The sequence below is a fragment of the Ciona intestinalis genome, chromosome 2 (assembly GCF_000224145.3).
Source record: "Ciona intestinalis chromosome 2, KH, whole genome shotgun sequence".
In the NCBI taxonomy this organism is placed as follows: Eukaryota; Metazoa; Chordata; class Ascidiacea; order Phlebobranchia; family Cionidae; genus Ciona; species Ciona intestinalis.
The window spans coordinates 4,919,642-4,936,303 of NC_020167.2; the positions used below are offsets into that span (position 1 = coordinate 4,919,642).

Genomic DNA, 16,662 nt, shown 5'->3' on the forward strand with positions numbered 1-16,662 from the left:
ATTGGTCTAACCATTTAAATTTTTATATAATTTAAATCTCTAAAGTTATTACAAGTTAACAAATTAAACAGTTGTATGCTTCCACCTCTTAGGTTTAATCTTTACAAGCTGTTAAAAAGAAGTATTTTCCTAGCTTAATAATAAAGTTACTTACATTCACAGGTCAATCCATTTCCTCTGTACCCTTCATTACATGAACATTCAAAGCCACCTCTTATATTTGTGCACCTTGCATTTTCATCACACGTGGTAGGGTCTTGGCATTCATTTATGTCTAAAAAAGAAGAAAAATAATTTTATTACGAGTTAAAATAGAAAAATTGTATCAAATGGTTAAAATAACTAAATAGATCGTATAAAATTGTAAAAAAGAGAGTCTCATACCTCCCAGTAACTTAAAACAATAAAAATAACATTAGAGGAGATGGAACTTAAGGTTTGAAAGCATATAAACATTTAGTCTACTTATTCTTTCCTATTTTTTTTAATTTTTTTTTTATAAAGTCTTTTTATTCTTTTCCTATTTTAAAATTTTAATAAAAACAAGCAATCTTACACTTACCAACACAACGTGGTCTGGCAGGTAACCATGCACCATTTGATTGGCAAGTTATTGTTGAACTGCCTTGTATTTGGTAACCATCATTACACGTATGGGTGACAACATCGTTAAGTCGGTATGGAGGAAGTCTTGGGGTGAATTGACCATTCAGGATTGGGGTCAATGCTCGGCATGTTATTTCTGTGGTGGAATATAAAAAATTAAAGTAAATATAAAAAATGTTTTGAGGCATTTGACTATATTGTACTACAAATTGGTGTTTAGAAAAAATGTTTGTTTATTTTACCATTGAGTTGTGATGAGTTTTAGGTAATAATATAATAATACCTTTATTTGTGACTTCGATTAGGGTAGCAAAGATTTAGAAATGTTTTAAACAAAAAGTCTGGATATAGCGATGAGTCATTTTTTCTCGGATAAATTTACCTGTGCATAAGTGACCATCACCACTGTATCCATCATTACAGGAGCAAGTATAACCTCCTTGTGTATTGGAACAAGTGGCTTGACTGTGGCATGGACTTGGTAAGGTAGGGTCGCATTCGTTCTTGTCTGTAAATAAAAATGAAGATTTCTTCAGGTAAATATACTACAATACATTATAAATGAAAAAACATGTATTATCAAATAAAGGGAAAAGGTCATTTTTTAAAACTATTAAAAGTGGTACACACTAGCTAACATAATTTATATGTGTGTTACAAAATTTATGTCATTAACGTAACTACCAACTTTTTACTAAATTCAAATAAATGCTTTACCTTCGCAGGTTGGTTCAGGCTCTGACCAAATTCCATCAACTGTACAAAGAATACTTCGAGAACCAATTCTCTCGTAACCAAGGTGACAAGTGAAGAAGACAGTGTTGCCATAGTAATAAGTTGGCCTTGGATTGCTGATTAAACCATTGCTGGGTGACACTGGGTCACTACAAGAAATTCCTACAAGTAAAACAAAACACATTTTTTACACATTTGTCTGAAATAATCTTTTAAAAGTGAAATTTTTGCTAAAGTGACACCAGAGCTTCACCTTTTAAAATATTCATGATATTGAAGTAAAACCATCATTGCAACTTATGAAAACTTACGTTGACAAGTAGTTCCATCACCAGAGTAGCCAGTGTTACAGGTGCATGAAAATGTACCACGAATATTAGTACAAGCTGCATTTTCGTCACATGGACGTTCTCGACATTCGTTTACATCTACATTGTAAATTTTGTTAAGATTAAGCTCAATCAGACATATATCATCAAATAATTAAACTGTTTTATCTTTTAATGTAAACCTAATTGAGCATTACTAAGAGTTACAACAAGGATAACAACTACATATAAATTTTTTTATCCTCCAAAAAATAATAAAACAAGTTTTTAGGCAGGATTGCTGTATACCAGCTATTGTAAAGTAACGAACACCTAACTTTAGAATACGCTGGCCTGTCATCATTTATTTATTTTCTACCTGTGCAGATAGGCGGGTTGTCGGAGAAAAATCCAGTTTCGAGACAAGTGAGTTGCCTGGATCCAACCATGGTGTAGCCGGAGGGGCAAGCATAAGTGGCAACTTGGTCAACCAGATAGACACTTTGTGGTTGCACAAAGATTACAACTCCAGTTGTAGATTTTGGTGTGCATGTTATCTCTGCAAAAAAAGCTTCAGTTATGAACATTTTACAATGAAATAAACACAAATTTTTAATACATACAATTTCTATAAATGGGTTATAATACTCTCATTGTCTGTACACATTTTCAATCATTAAAAAAATTATTAGGTTTTAAAAATATCCAATCTATTAAACAATTAACCAAGTTGGGCTTTTAGTTATAAATTTTAGTTATATTATTTTTACTCACGTGTGCATGAGAACCCATCCCCAGTATATTTGTCATTACATGTGCAAGTAAATGAGCTCATTGTGTTTTCACAAAAAGCATTAGTGTCACAAGGTCCAGAGCCAGTAGCAGAACACTCATTAATATCTGCAAAGAAATTTCATTTCTGCTTTGATATGGTTATTTATTTGATTTATATGATTATATATTTGTTAAACACATTTATTTCCCTGCCTACAAAAAATTTTTAGCATGTGTTAAAAGTGTGACTAAACTTATAAAACAATATAAACAATAACTTTGTTTCTCTTTTCGCTTACGATAGCAGAATTGAAAAATATTCATAACAAAATAGAGTAAAAGGCGACAAAATATCGGTTTTTAAATCATGCTTACACTTAAAAACATATTTTAAATCTCACAATCTGTAAAAAAACATTCTAAGCTTTCAAACCTGTGCATGTAGGTTCCGGAGTGTTCCATTCACCATCAGCATTACAAACCATGACTTGATCCCCTTGCATTTCATAACCATGGTCGCACGTGAATTGAACCCTGCTGCCCACAGCATAGGTGGCTTGTGAGGTGAAAGAGCCATGGTTGATTGTAAGTGGATCTCGGCAACGCAGTTCTGGGGAAAAAGACAATCATAATGAATTTAATCCATTTACCCTTGCGTTGCAGGTGAGGACGGACTTTATAACACATGTGTTCAGTTTAATACACCTCGTTCCTGTTTACAAATGATCATGTATGTAACTTTGTGGGTGATTATTTTGACTTGGAAGTTGCATTTTTGTTATATAACAAGCATATAAAGAAGACTGTTAGATTTGAAACTTTTTATAAACTGAGCTACTACAAACACATTGTATTGAATTACATAACATAATGGTAAATTATTGGAATTCTCACCTTCACATACAAAGCCAGTTCCAGTGTAACCGCTGTTACAAGTGCAAGTAAAACTTCCAACTGAATTTTCACATCTTGCGTTTGAATCGCATGGTCTTATTCGTGAAGAACATTCATCAACATCTGAAGTTTTTCGCACAGCATTTATAAAATATAACCATATTATAAACACAGGTAAAATGAAAAACATAGAAATATAAGTAAACAGTAAAACACACATGGTCAAATTTTAAATGCGGAACTAATTTAACATAGGGAACATTTTTTATATACATAAATTTAAGAGGTTAGGTAACTTTTCTAAATAAACTGCCTATGAATATTAGAAACATGTCCAATCCCAAAATAACATTATTGCCTGTACCTTCACAAGTCGGTGGTTGTTCTGACCAAAACCATCAGAAGGCATTGAATAATTTGACTTCCAGTAAGTTGGTAACCAGTATCACATCTGTATCTTACATCTGAGTTTACATCATATCGTCGTTGAAGTTCTGGCTGCAAACTTCCATTATCCAGTGAAGGGAGTTCAGCACACGTTATTTCTGAATACAAACAAGAAATAAAAGGTTTTTAATGGCACTAACTTATTTGCATAAAAAAAATTCATATGAGTCTGTATTCCACAGTTTCACTAGTTGTATTTTGATAGATATAGAGCTTGAACGTACTTGTGCAAACTTCTCCAGTTCCAGTGTAATCTTGATCACATTGGCATGTGTAACTTCCAATAGTATTGGAACAAGTTGCATGAATGTCGCATCGGGCTCCAGTGATGCACTCGTTCTCATCTACAATGTGATAATATCATTTGAAAACAGATACACAACAAAAAGTATAACATATAAAACTTTAAATTGAAAGGTAAAATGTAGAATTCGGCATTACCATTCATCCCACTGATAAAACTAAAAACCATTGAGTTAAATGACATGTATATTTATAATAGGTTGAAGCATACATTTTCAAATCTTTTTCAAATGATGTTTTAAAAACTTGAGACTCAAAACAGCTGTGGTTTATTTAAAATCAGATATTTTTTACCTAAACTCTGTAAAAAATTCTTACCAACACATGCAGGAGGTTCACTGGACCATCTTCCATTTGAAAAGCATGTGATAACTTGAGGGCCATCCAAACGATAACCGGTATTACACTCGTAATTTGCAACACCTTGTACATTACGAGAAGTTATGGTAACGCTGCCAGATGCTGGGTTGTTCAGTGCCGGACATAAAATTTCTGCAAAAAAATCATCCATATTAAGATATAACCAACAAATTTGAACTTATTTGTTTTTTTTTAGATTAAATCTAACCTGTACAGGTAGATCCGGAGCCTGAGTATCCTTCATTACATGTACAAGTGTAACTTCCAATTTGATTTCTGCATGAAGCATTTGGATCACACGGTTGCTCTTCACACTCGTTAATATCTGAAAAAAATTCGCAAAAATTATAAAGTTTAACTTTAGATGTGGAACTTTACCAAATTTAGTTTTAAAATTTGAATTTTTAACTTAACCAAAGCATATCTAAGAACAGTGTATATAAGTTGCATAACAATATCTCACACTTACATTGCAAACGTTTTGATGCAATACAACTTGTAATGTTTTAAATATAAATACCTGAGCAGGTTGGAGGCCGGTTTCCATTAGTCCAAGCACCGTCAGGTTGACATGTTGCATTTTCTGACCCACTGAGTGAGAATCCATCCCTGCACGAGTAGATTACATAATCGTTGGACACCCATTTATCTTGTGGGGCAACTACTGGGAAGATGAAGCCGTTGAATGGACGCCGGGGGTGTGGGCACTCAATCACTGTGAATAATAAACAGGGGGTAAGTTTAGATAAAGTAAAATGATAAGGTTTTTGGTTCTGATATTCAAATTAAAAATATAACTCAAGGTAAAATGTCATTAATTATTATACTTTTAACTATCAGTTAAATAATTTTTTAAAAATATTCAGAAAAAGCATTTGAGGTCATAGGAATTTAGTAGTAATGAGTTAAGTCATATTGAAAAGAAAATAGAGAAAAAGAACAAAGTTGTAAAATACCTGTACAAGATTCTCCGGAGCCAGTGAACCCAACATTACATTCGCAAGTAAAACTTCCCTCTGTGTTTGTACATGACGCAAACTCATCACAATTGTCGATGTCGTCTTGACACTCGTTAATGTCTGAAAGGAAAAAAATTGATATAAGAATCTATGATATACCAAAATCTAATGCAGCTTAAATTTTGTAATGAACTTAATAAAAAATCATGTTTTTTTTAACAAACATAAAACAAAGTCACGTAAAGAATTTTAGTTTCATGGTTTTGATATTTTTGGTAAATTTAAAAACGAAATGTTTTAATGATCATCTTACCTTCACATGTTGGTGGGATACTTGACCATTCTCCTTCGCTATTACATTGTGCCACACGTTCACCTACTGCACTGTAACCATTATCACAATGATAAACAACTCGGGTACCGACTCGAATAGTTGTCGATGTGGTTAATGTGTATCCTCCATTTACAACTTGGTCTGGACGACTGCACAGTATTGCTATAGTAAAAACAAAGCATGTATTTTATAATTTTATATTTAACTAGAAAAGCTTAAAAATTGGTTAATAAACACTGCATACAATTCAAACACTAGACAAAAGTATACACATACATACATTTATTTTATACATTTATATTTGAATTTAGTGACCAAAACTCAAAATTTGGGTTACCTAACAGTGCATACAAATCAAATACCAAAAAAAAAACATTAAAATAGTAGACTATACTTACGTCTACAATTCGTGCCAGAACCAGTGTAGTTTTCTTCACAAGTACATTCATAACTCCCTTCTGTATTTGTGCACTCAGCGTTTCTATGGCAGGGACTTCCAAACAAGTTATTGCATTCATTAATATCTGCAATCCACAACAACAGTTTAAAATTTTTGTTTTACCAATGAAAAAATTAATTTACTTTTAAAATCATCAAAAGTTCATTCATTGATCACACTACACTATGCTGAAGCCAACAATTACTTATGTAAGAGTAAAGACACACTTAAGCCAGATGTATTTTTGGTACGCTGAAATTTTTAAAAAGTTTATTTAGTGATTTACTCTACTATGTTGACATCAAGAAAGGCTTATGAGCACTCACTGACACTTAAACAGATTGTTTTTTTAGGTTATTAAACTCAATGGGTTTGAACATTTTTAGGCATGTGCATACCTGAGCAAGTTGGTTCATCTGATGACCATTCTCCATTTGCTTGACACACGGCCATTTCACTACCAAACATGGCATAACCACTGTTGCAAGAGTATTGAACACTTTGACCAGCATACCAGTTCTCTTGGCTTTGTGAATCAATTGCACCATTTATAGGTGCTGTTACTTGTCCACACTCAGTACCTGCATTAAAATTAACGCTGTAGAAATGAAGTTTGAACTAACTGTATTGAATCAGAAATCATGCTTTTTAGTTATCTGTTAAAATGTAGAACTGCGATAAAATGAAATAAACGTACGTGTGCATGAGAAGCCATCTCCAGAGTAAGCATTGTTACATGTACATGTGTAACTTCCAAACCTATTTGTGCATGAAGCATTGTCGTCACATCTTGAGATTGAGGGGTCCAAGCACTCGTTGATGTCTGGTTAAATATAATAAACTAATGAACAACAGAACAGATTACAATGAATAAATGAATGAATGAATGAATGAATGAATGAATGAATGTAACTTGCTTTATCCTTGTGTGGATGCAAAACAACAAACAACAGTCATAACAACATGGCCGTTCTGTTTCATACATCTAGTGCCAGCTTACGAGTAACAACGTATGTATTGAAATTTTACCTCTACAAGTTGGTTCTGGTGTAGACCAAACTCCCGTCTCCATACAAGTCGCTGAAGCGGAACCATGTAAGGAGAATCCTGTGTTGCAAGTATATTCAACAGAACTTGCAAGCAGGTATGGGGCAGGTGTGTCAGATATCAAATTTCCATTGGCAGGTTGGGATGGTGTAGAGCAAATAATCACTGAAAATCAATTTTCATCACAATTTAAACATAAATTATTTGATGTGGAAGAATAATTATAAAAATTAATTAAGGTACAAAAAAAAATAAAAAATAAAAAGGAAATTTGCGATAACGATAATCAATTGATTCAATTGAAAAACTGTCAATGTTTGCATCCTAGTACAGTATATATAAACATACATGAAAAGCTGAAGCAACGCCATAGCTAATACAGCTTCTGATAAACCTATTTTATGTTTCTATTCTATTCCAACATCATTACATCTAGCTCAACCCACCTTTAACAGGAATTTACTAATTTATAATAAAAACACAACAAACAAATGATAGACGTACATTCACAAACAACTCCATTTCCCCTGTATCCTTCATTACACTGACAAGTGTAAGAACCTTCTGTATTTTCACACAGAGCACTAGGGTCGCATGGTCTTCGAACTAAGCTCAATTCACATTCATTGATATCTGAAGAAAAAGTTACAATTGCTTTTAAAAAATAATATTAGTCAATGCTACAGACAGGTTTCTTCACTATTCAGTAATATAATATTGTAGCAATGTAAAAAGTTCACTTAACAAGAGTTATTTATACAGCTATGGGGACAGTACTGCTTATAAATGTTAGAACAGTAAACTTAAAGATGTTACCAATAGCTCGTGGGTAAAAAAATGTTTTTCAGTTTTAAATACTTCATTTTTAAATGTTTATCTTTTTTTCACACTAAACTCTTGTGCACTTACCAACACATGTTGGTTGTTCCGACCAGTCGCCAGATTCCTGACAAGTGGAAGTAGGACCTCCAATCATGGTATAACCTGTATCGCATCTGTACCTTGCTACACTGTTCAACAACCATTGACTTCTTGAAGAAGAAACCAACAAAGCATTGTCAGGCACGGGTGGTGTTGGACACACAATTACTGAGGATTAAAATTGTCAAATTTAAAACTATAATTGAGGGTTTTTACCTTTAGTTATATCATGATTAATAAAATATCAATTTTTCAATAGTAGCCTAATTTGAAGAGTAAGATTAAAGCTATAGTAACATAAAAATTAAATATATCTTTTATAAATAGAATAAAAGTAATTGTGTTTAGCTTCAAAGTTTTAATACTTACGCTCACAATCTTCTCCAACCTGACGGTAACCATTGTTGCAGGTGCAAGTGTAACTTCCTTCATTATTAGAACATCTTGCGTTTATATCACAGTTGTCTGTACCCTCAACACACTCGTTTATATCTACATTAAAAAAGTAAGGCTTTACCAAGTCTAGTAAATTTAAAAAAACATCCAGAAATCCAAAGTATAGTGCTGAAGTTTGATTTTAGGCCGCACAATATTAAATTCTTTACCCATATGCGGTCACAGATACTTTCTCATTGCGGAGAATATAAACATACAACAATAAAAAGTTTATAAATAAATATATTGAAACAATTAATTTATGGCAAAACTAGCACATACTATGCAAAAATACATTGCAGACCAGATAATCAACTCTGAACAAAAAAGACAAGTTCTTACCATTGCAAATGAATGGCACACCAGACCATTGTCCACTTCGCTGACATTCTCGCTCCGCATTTCCAGAGCTACTATATCCTGGTTCACATTCTACATTCACAGTATCCCCAAACACAGAAGGATTTTCTGTTAGTGGAGGTTCCAATGAACCATTGGCTGGGTCATCGAGATGAGGGCATGTGATTTCTAGAAAGATTGAGTATGAAGATGATTTTTTTGCACCTTCCTAAAATACCTTAAACTTGTATGAAATAAAATACCTTTAACATAAATAAAAGCAAAATGTTTTTATCTTAAATAAAAATTAACCAGGATATATTTAATATTTCGTCTTAATCAAAGTCGTAAAATTACAGTTTTAAATAAAGATAGAATATTGTGTTTCAGTGGTTGTCCGCTGCACTGTGGCTAGAGCACTTGTTTTCTAACCAGAGGATACCATACTACAAGTTTGATGATGCTCAAAACTTTAGGCTCCTGATTCATTCACAACATTTCCTTGTTAATTAACAGAGTAGAAACTCACGATTGCAAGATTGTCCATCGCCAATGTATCCATCATTACACATGCACATGTAACTCCCAACCGAATTGCTGCACGATGCATTTTCGTCACACACTGGTTCTGATGTTGGGTCACACTCATCAATATCTACAATAAAGAATTCATAATAGAATTATGTTATTTTAAACTGGTGAATTTGTTTTAAAAAGGGAAACTAAAGGCAAGAACTACACAAAACAACTGTGTTATTTATTAAGTTTTGCAAACATTTATCTCGAGAGAGTTACTAAATTAATACTGACTCTCGCTTATATTTCAAAACCCTACACTCTTTTTACAAAACTTGATCTAAGTTATGTTGTATACCAAGAGAGTCTTAGTTTTACCATAACTACTTTATGGCGACTTCCGAACAGTTCAAACAACTTTAAATAGTTTTTCGAAGCTATACATTTTTATTACAAATCTATTAACATACCAACACAAGTGGGTTCATCATCCGACCATAGACCTCCCTCATCACAACTCAGTGGATTATTGCCTTCTATCTCATAACCAGTCACACATGAGTAGGTTACTATGGTGTTAATCGGGTAGTTGGGTAGATTAGAGGGGTCGAAAGTCATAAGGTCAGATCCCATTGGTGGAGAACAGGACTCAACTATAAATTGGAATTAGTTATTATTTTTGGGTATAGAATATCAACAAAATAAAGAATACGTAACTTTATTTAAAAATTATTTCAAAAGGTAAAAACTATCTTTACGAGTTTATTCTTAGTGTTTCTCATTTGCAAGACTAAAATGTTGGATTTAGCTTCATATAATGCTGGAGAGGTTTAAAAGATGACATATAAAACATACCTGTACACTGTTCTCCATTTCCTGTATATCCTGCCTCACACTCACAGCTGAAACTTCCAACTGTATTTGTGCATGTGGCTGATGCATGGCATGGTGCACCCATTGAACATTCATCCATATCTGCCAAGACAGATCAATTGATCAGAATGTTAAAATAAACATACACATTCTTGGTGACAACGTTTTGGAAGAGTTTTATAATTGAAACTTCTGCCTATGATTACTGGTATTTTTATTCCATTATGTAAAGAAGAGTTTTACAAAGAAATGCAATGATGATTATTTTTTAAAAAACAAAAGTAAAATTGCCACAAATATAAAATAAGAAACAATTTTATGTGCTACTTATTATAAAAAGATTGTTAAAACTCTCTTTTTTTCACTAGACGTGCTACGCAAAACAAGGCAATCTAAGACTTATATATATCTTCGACTTTTACGGTGTCTCACTACACTGTGCACTTACCCACACATGTAGGTTCATCTACATTCCAAGAGCCAGACCCGGTACATGTAAGTTGTCTGTTACCAGATAACATGTAACCAGTGTTACATCTGTAGTTAACACGGGAATCAACAATCCAGTCAAGTTGTTCACTTGGTGAGCGAATGCCATTCTCAATGCTGCTGGACAACGCTGGGCATAGAATTTCTGCAAAACAGGTCAAAAGAATTCTATTTTAGGTTTTTTATATTCGATCATGTAGAAAAGACATGCTTTTTTAATATCATATTTGTTACTTCTTCAGGTTACTAACAATTCTTCTCTGGAAACTAGATAGCGTATAATATTACTTTCATTAAAAGGATACAACCTGCCATATAGTTTGCAGAAGTATTGTTATTTGCATTATTTTCACTTACGTTGACAGTTTCTTCCATCTCCAGAATATTGGGCATTACAGGTGCATGTGAAACTACCTTCTGTATTATCACACTCAGCGTTCAAATCACAAGTATTCAAGACGGCATCCTGGCACTCATTGATGTCTAAACAACAAAACATGGATAAATTTAAATGCTTTTAAGACCAAGATAAATCATTTTATTTTTAAAATAACACAGCGCCTGACCAAAATCTCAAATGTCTGCAGATTTTAAATGCATTTCCACATATGTTACTTTGTGGGGAATATGTTTTGAGGGTTTTTTGTATGTATGAATGACAATTGTCTTGCCAAAAGACAAATATACCAAGCTTTGAACCCTTATTCTCCAGTAAATGTTTAAACCAAAAGAAAACAAACAAAAACACATTATCATGGCACTGCTGTCTTGCCATTGTTAGTTTGACGAACCTTCACATGCTGGTGGATTATTGCTCCATATGCCTCTCCCTGTACAAACAGCACTAGATGCACCAACAAGAGTATAACCAGCATTGCATCGAAATGTAATTGCAGAGTTAAGTAGCCACTGGGCTGAACTAGGAAAGCTTGATCCAAATTCAGACACCACAGGATCAAAGCATGTAATCACTGCCAAGAATAAATAAATATAGAATATGTTGCTATAACTTGTACATTAACATGAAATTTAGCACGCGATACTTTAAACTTGTTAAGCAAATCATATTCTAATTTGTTTTCATCAATTATTTTGATATAATTTACATAAACATCCAGCAGATTCCCCCTAATATATGAGCATTAAAATCATAACTTTTAAGCAAAATATAGGTTTAACGATTTTGGCGCACTTTACATAACTATTACTTACATTCACAGAAAATACCATCGCCATAGTAACCATCCTGACATGAGCAGTTGTAACTTCCATCAGTGTTAATACATGTAGCGTGACTGTCACATCTGCTGCTACCAGTTTCACACTCATTTTTATCTGTAGAGAAAAACAATGAATGAATGAAAATTTTTAACAGAGCAAGTGACACATTTTATTAAAATAAAATAATAACTAATTTAACATTTACACGTGGACAGTTATGCAATATTGTCAATTGGCTGCATATGGGTTTAAAATACCATTTATTTAAAAAGGCAAACAAACAGTTAATTTACCTGAGCAGGTCAGAGTTGAGTCGGACCATTGACCACCAGATAAACATACAGTGCTAGATGCACCATTAGCTTCATAACCTTCATCACAAGTCAATGTTACAACTGTGCCTACTGAGTAAGTATTTCTAATCAATGACAGTTGACCATTTTCGGGAGTGTCCAAAGAACCACAAACAATTTCTGCAACAAATTAAAAAAAAAAAACTTTTTATAACTACATTAATTTCAACACAGAATGTTGTTGGTTCAGTACTATTAACAGGTTTTTGTAATAAATACCAAAATTTCAAATTTTTTAACAGGTTTTTCTAATAAATTACGAAATTTCTAATTTGAAAAGTGTAAAGAGCAAAATTAAACATTAAGCACACCTTGACAGGTAATTCCATCTCCACTGAACCCTTCATGGCAGTTGCAAGTATATCCACCATCAAAATTATCACAGTCGGCATCAGCATGGCAAGGATTCAATGATTCAGAACATTCATCAACATCTGTAAAACAGGCACAAGTTTTGTGTAAATGCTTCAGTAATTTTTTTGCTGTCGACCCTCTTTACGTTTTTTATTAACATGATCTTCGCTATAATGGTAAAACATATAAAGTACCAAGTACTGTTTAAAACAACCAATATAGATTATATTCAGATTTTAAGGCATTGTGCTAAATTTTAAAGCTTTCTATTCTAATTTTAAAATCTAAAGTAAACAAAAATGTCTAACCTGCACAAGTTGGTAAGGTATGAGACCAATCACCAGTTGCTTCACATATAAGCCTGTTATGCCTGGTTGTGAGTGTGTAGCCATTGTTACATGAATACACCAACTCATTTCCTGGTAGGTATTCATCACGCTGGCCAAGTGTGATGTTGCCATTTGGAATGGTGCCCGGGAACGGACATGTGATTTCTGCAACGAAATTGAAAAAAAATAATTTGTTTATAATCCACATTAAAAGGCCCTATGACTAAGTACGATCAAAAACTTTAAAATTAGTTCAGAGTTTGTTCATTACTCAAAAATTTGTTTGACAATCATGCAAACTTCAGGTTTAATAAAGACCTACAATTTCAGTCATACATACAGTTTTTATTTTTCTTGATTTACACTTAATACAAATATAAAACATCTTAATTTGTTACATAGAAATAAAAGATTGCAACATACGTAGACAGAAAGTTCCATCTCCCTGGTAACCTTGTTTACATGTACATTGTACATTACCAACGGAGTTGTGACAGTTGGCATGTTCGTGACAAGGATTGTTATCACTGCATTCATCAACATCTAAAAACAAACGGCTTTATCAAAACATGGACAGATTTTCCATAAAACTTTTAAAAGACCTTAAAGTAATTATTAGGTATCACAAAACTAACTTAAGTTACAGAATGAAACTAGTTGCTTTTTGTAAATTAGTTCTGCTATTATGTGTAAAAAAGTATGTGAAGAACACAAATCAGTCTTCCTCCTATTTGTAAAAATATTTAGAGCTGTTTTACATGGATTAAAACCAATCTTTTTATCTTTCATACTATGGGTAATACCTACCTTTACATGTTGGTGGATCAGCAGACCACTGACCATTTGACAAGCAAACAGTACTTTCACTGCCTTCAACCATATAACCAGTATTACATGAGAACCTTACTACTGAACCAACAACATTCTGTGTTGCAACAGCAGGAATCATAGCACCGTTGGCAGGAGCCACAAGCTCTTGGCATGAAATCACTGAAAATCATAATAAAATGTCACATACAGCTTGGTATAGTGAGAATGGCTAGTTAAACACTCATTATCCTCATATGGTGGAAAAAATCATAACACAGCTCCTATGCCACACTAATAAATTCCCTTCAAAAACTTTAAAATTATGCAGAATATAAAATTAAATTACATGTGCAGTTGATTCCATCACCAGTGTATTCTTCGTTGCAGGAACAGTAGAAACTTCCAGCAGTGTTTGTACAAGTTGCTTCAGGATGACAACCAGCATTCACAGTACATTCATTGATGTCTAAGAAAGCAAAACACATTACACCTGAACCCATGCAACAAGTAATGTAATATTAAATTATAAAGATTTATGCTTTATTTTATTTAAATATCTAGACAAAAGTAAAAGTACCAGAGAAAAAAATCTTGCCTTCTATACATGTATATACACATTTTATTTCGATTTTTGCATTTATTAAAACTGTGATCAATCCTTATTCCATTTTTATAAACTTATGTCTCACTGTTCCCTACCAACACAACGGGGAGGAGAACTTGACCAAGAACCAGATGATTCACAAATAACTTCAACCTCTCCAACCAACTCATATCCATCATCACAGCGATAAGTAACGCGACCACCAACTGAGAATTCATCCACATCAGAAGGTAGAGCTGTTGCATGGCGAGGAATGCGCTGCTTTGTGCATGTGATGCCTGGACAAAGTTGTTTTATTGACAGTGTATAATTTCAAAATTGTGATTCACAAAAATAACTAAAAAAATTTTTTTTTTAATTTAAAATATTTATAAATATTTTATAAAAATTAATTAAACACTAAAAATTAAGGTTTAAAAGAATGTCAAAATACAGTATCTTTACCAGTGCAGGTATGTCCATCTCCGGTGTAGCTTGATCCACATGTGCAGCGATAACTACCAGGTGTGTTTCGGCAGTTAGCATTTGGATGGCAGGGGTTGGTGTCACACTCGTTTACATCTGTATATAAATTCTTATTTGAACATTTACCAAATGCACAAATCAAATATCAATACAATTTAAACATTAATAATTTTGAGCATTTATTAAATCTATATAATTTAAACAGTAATATTAAAAGGCATTTAATAAAACTAATTCATGACCTTTTAAATTTTAAATCATATTAGTCTAAATTACCCAAAAGATATGAAATTAACTTCAAACAACAAGCTATGAATAAAACACATTAAATTTATACAAGCTTACCGGAGCAAGTAGGTACATCATCTGACCATCTTCCATTTGAAAGACACTCGATGCTAGATGCTCCAGACAAGGTGTAACCAGTATTACACTCGAATTGTAACACTGTAGTGACAATGTGGCGACCTGTTGTGTGTGGATTAACTGTGCCGTGTCTTGGGGGAATTATAACTGGACATTTGTTTGCTGTAAAATAAGAAGGATTATAAAAGTATGTAAAATAACTGTTTTTGTTGTTATGTCATTTTATTAAATTGCATGCCATTTTTTTCAGATTTCAATAAAAACGTTTTAAATTAAAAGAAGCTTCTTTTATGTAACACACTGCAATAGATTTAAAAACAGAGAAATATGGTCAAGTATATTTTATCACCTATAAATAAAACCAAACAACAATCTAAAGATGCAAAAGTTTGTAAGTTGATTATAACAAATCACAAAAAAGATTTAGGTAAAACTTGAAAGTTACCAGTGCAGGTTGTTCCACTTCCAGTATAACCTTCATTACATGTGCATGTGTATCTTCCAGGTAAATTGATGCATGTGGCATGTTCATTACAACGTTGTTCAGTACCCCCGCATTCATCAACATCTAGAATAGGAATGTAACTTAGTTACCTTGCCAAAGAGGGCAGCAACAGTCGTTATAAAATTGATGTGCTGTAACATACACCTCATGCCCGCTTTCGAGTTACCATGTATGTAACTTTGTGGGTGATTAATTGTTTTGGATTTTTACTTTTATGTATGGCTGACAATTTGGACAACTAAAAAAAAAGATCACTGGGTTTGGGCAGTTGTCGCTAAGTGCCTTCTTGCCAAAGGAACTTTGAACCAGTAACCTCTTAGTTTTAAAAAGGGAAAATTTATATCTTTATTACTACATGGTATGGCAGAAACAGAACACAATGTAAACCTATATCACGATTTTGTCTCTGTTTATATATATGTACAGTAAAATATGACTTTTTCATATTTTACTGTACATAGCATAATGAAGTACTTTTGCGTAAACTAATATAATAAAACTTACCAGCACAAGTTGGGAAATCATGAGACCAGTCCCCTCCTTCCTCACATGTTAAAACTGCTTGCCCGATAATTTCGTAGCCTCGGAAACAAGAATATCTAATGGAGGATCCAACAGACCTTGGGTTGCTACTACGTGGGTAGTAAGAACCGTGCAGTATTGCTTCTGGTGCGCAACGTGCAGATGCTGAAAATAGGTTTCGTTGGTAAAACATGAGTTAGCATATTATCCCAGAAGGGTGCAACAGCCACGTTAATTGACATTCTTTTTTTATCTATACAGTATTTGTTGTTTGTTGTTTTGATGTTAATTCCCTTGTCTTTTTTCCTTAAATAACATTATTATAGCTATCGTTTTGGAAGAGGTAAATAAAAA

General features: G+C 33.1%; 1 protein-coding gene across 1 annotated transcript in view; it reads right to left on the reverse strand.

The window, feature by feature from the left end:
- Positions 1-16,662, reverse strand: part of LOC100185624 (fibrillin-1-like) — a 50,242-nt gene that overhangs the window by 20,938 nt on the left and 12,642 nt on the right. The window lies entirely within an intron of this gene.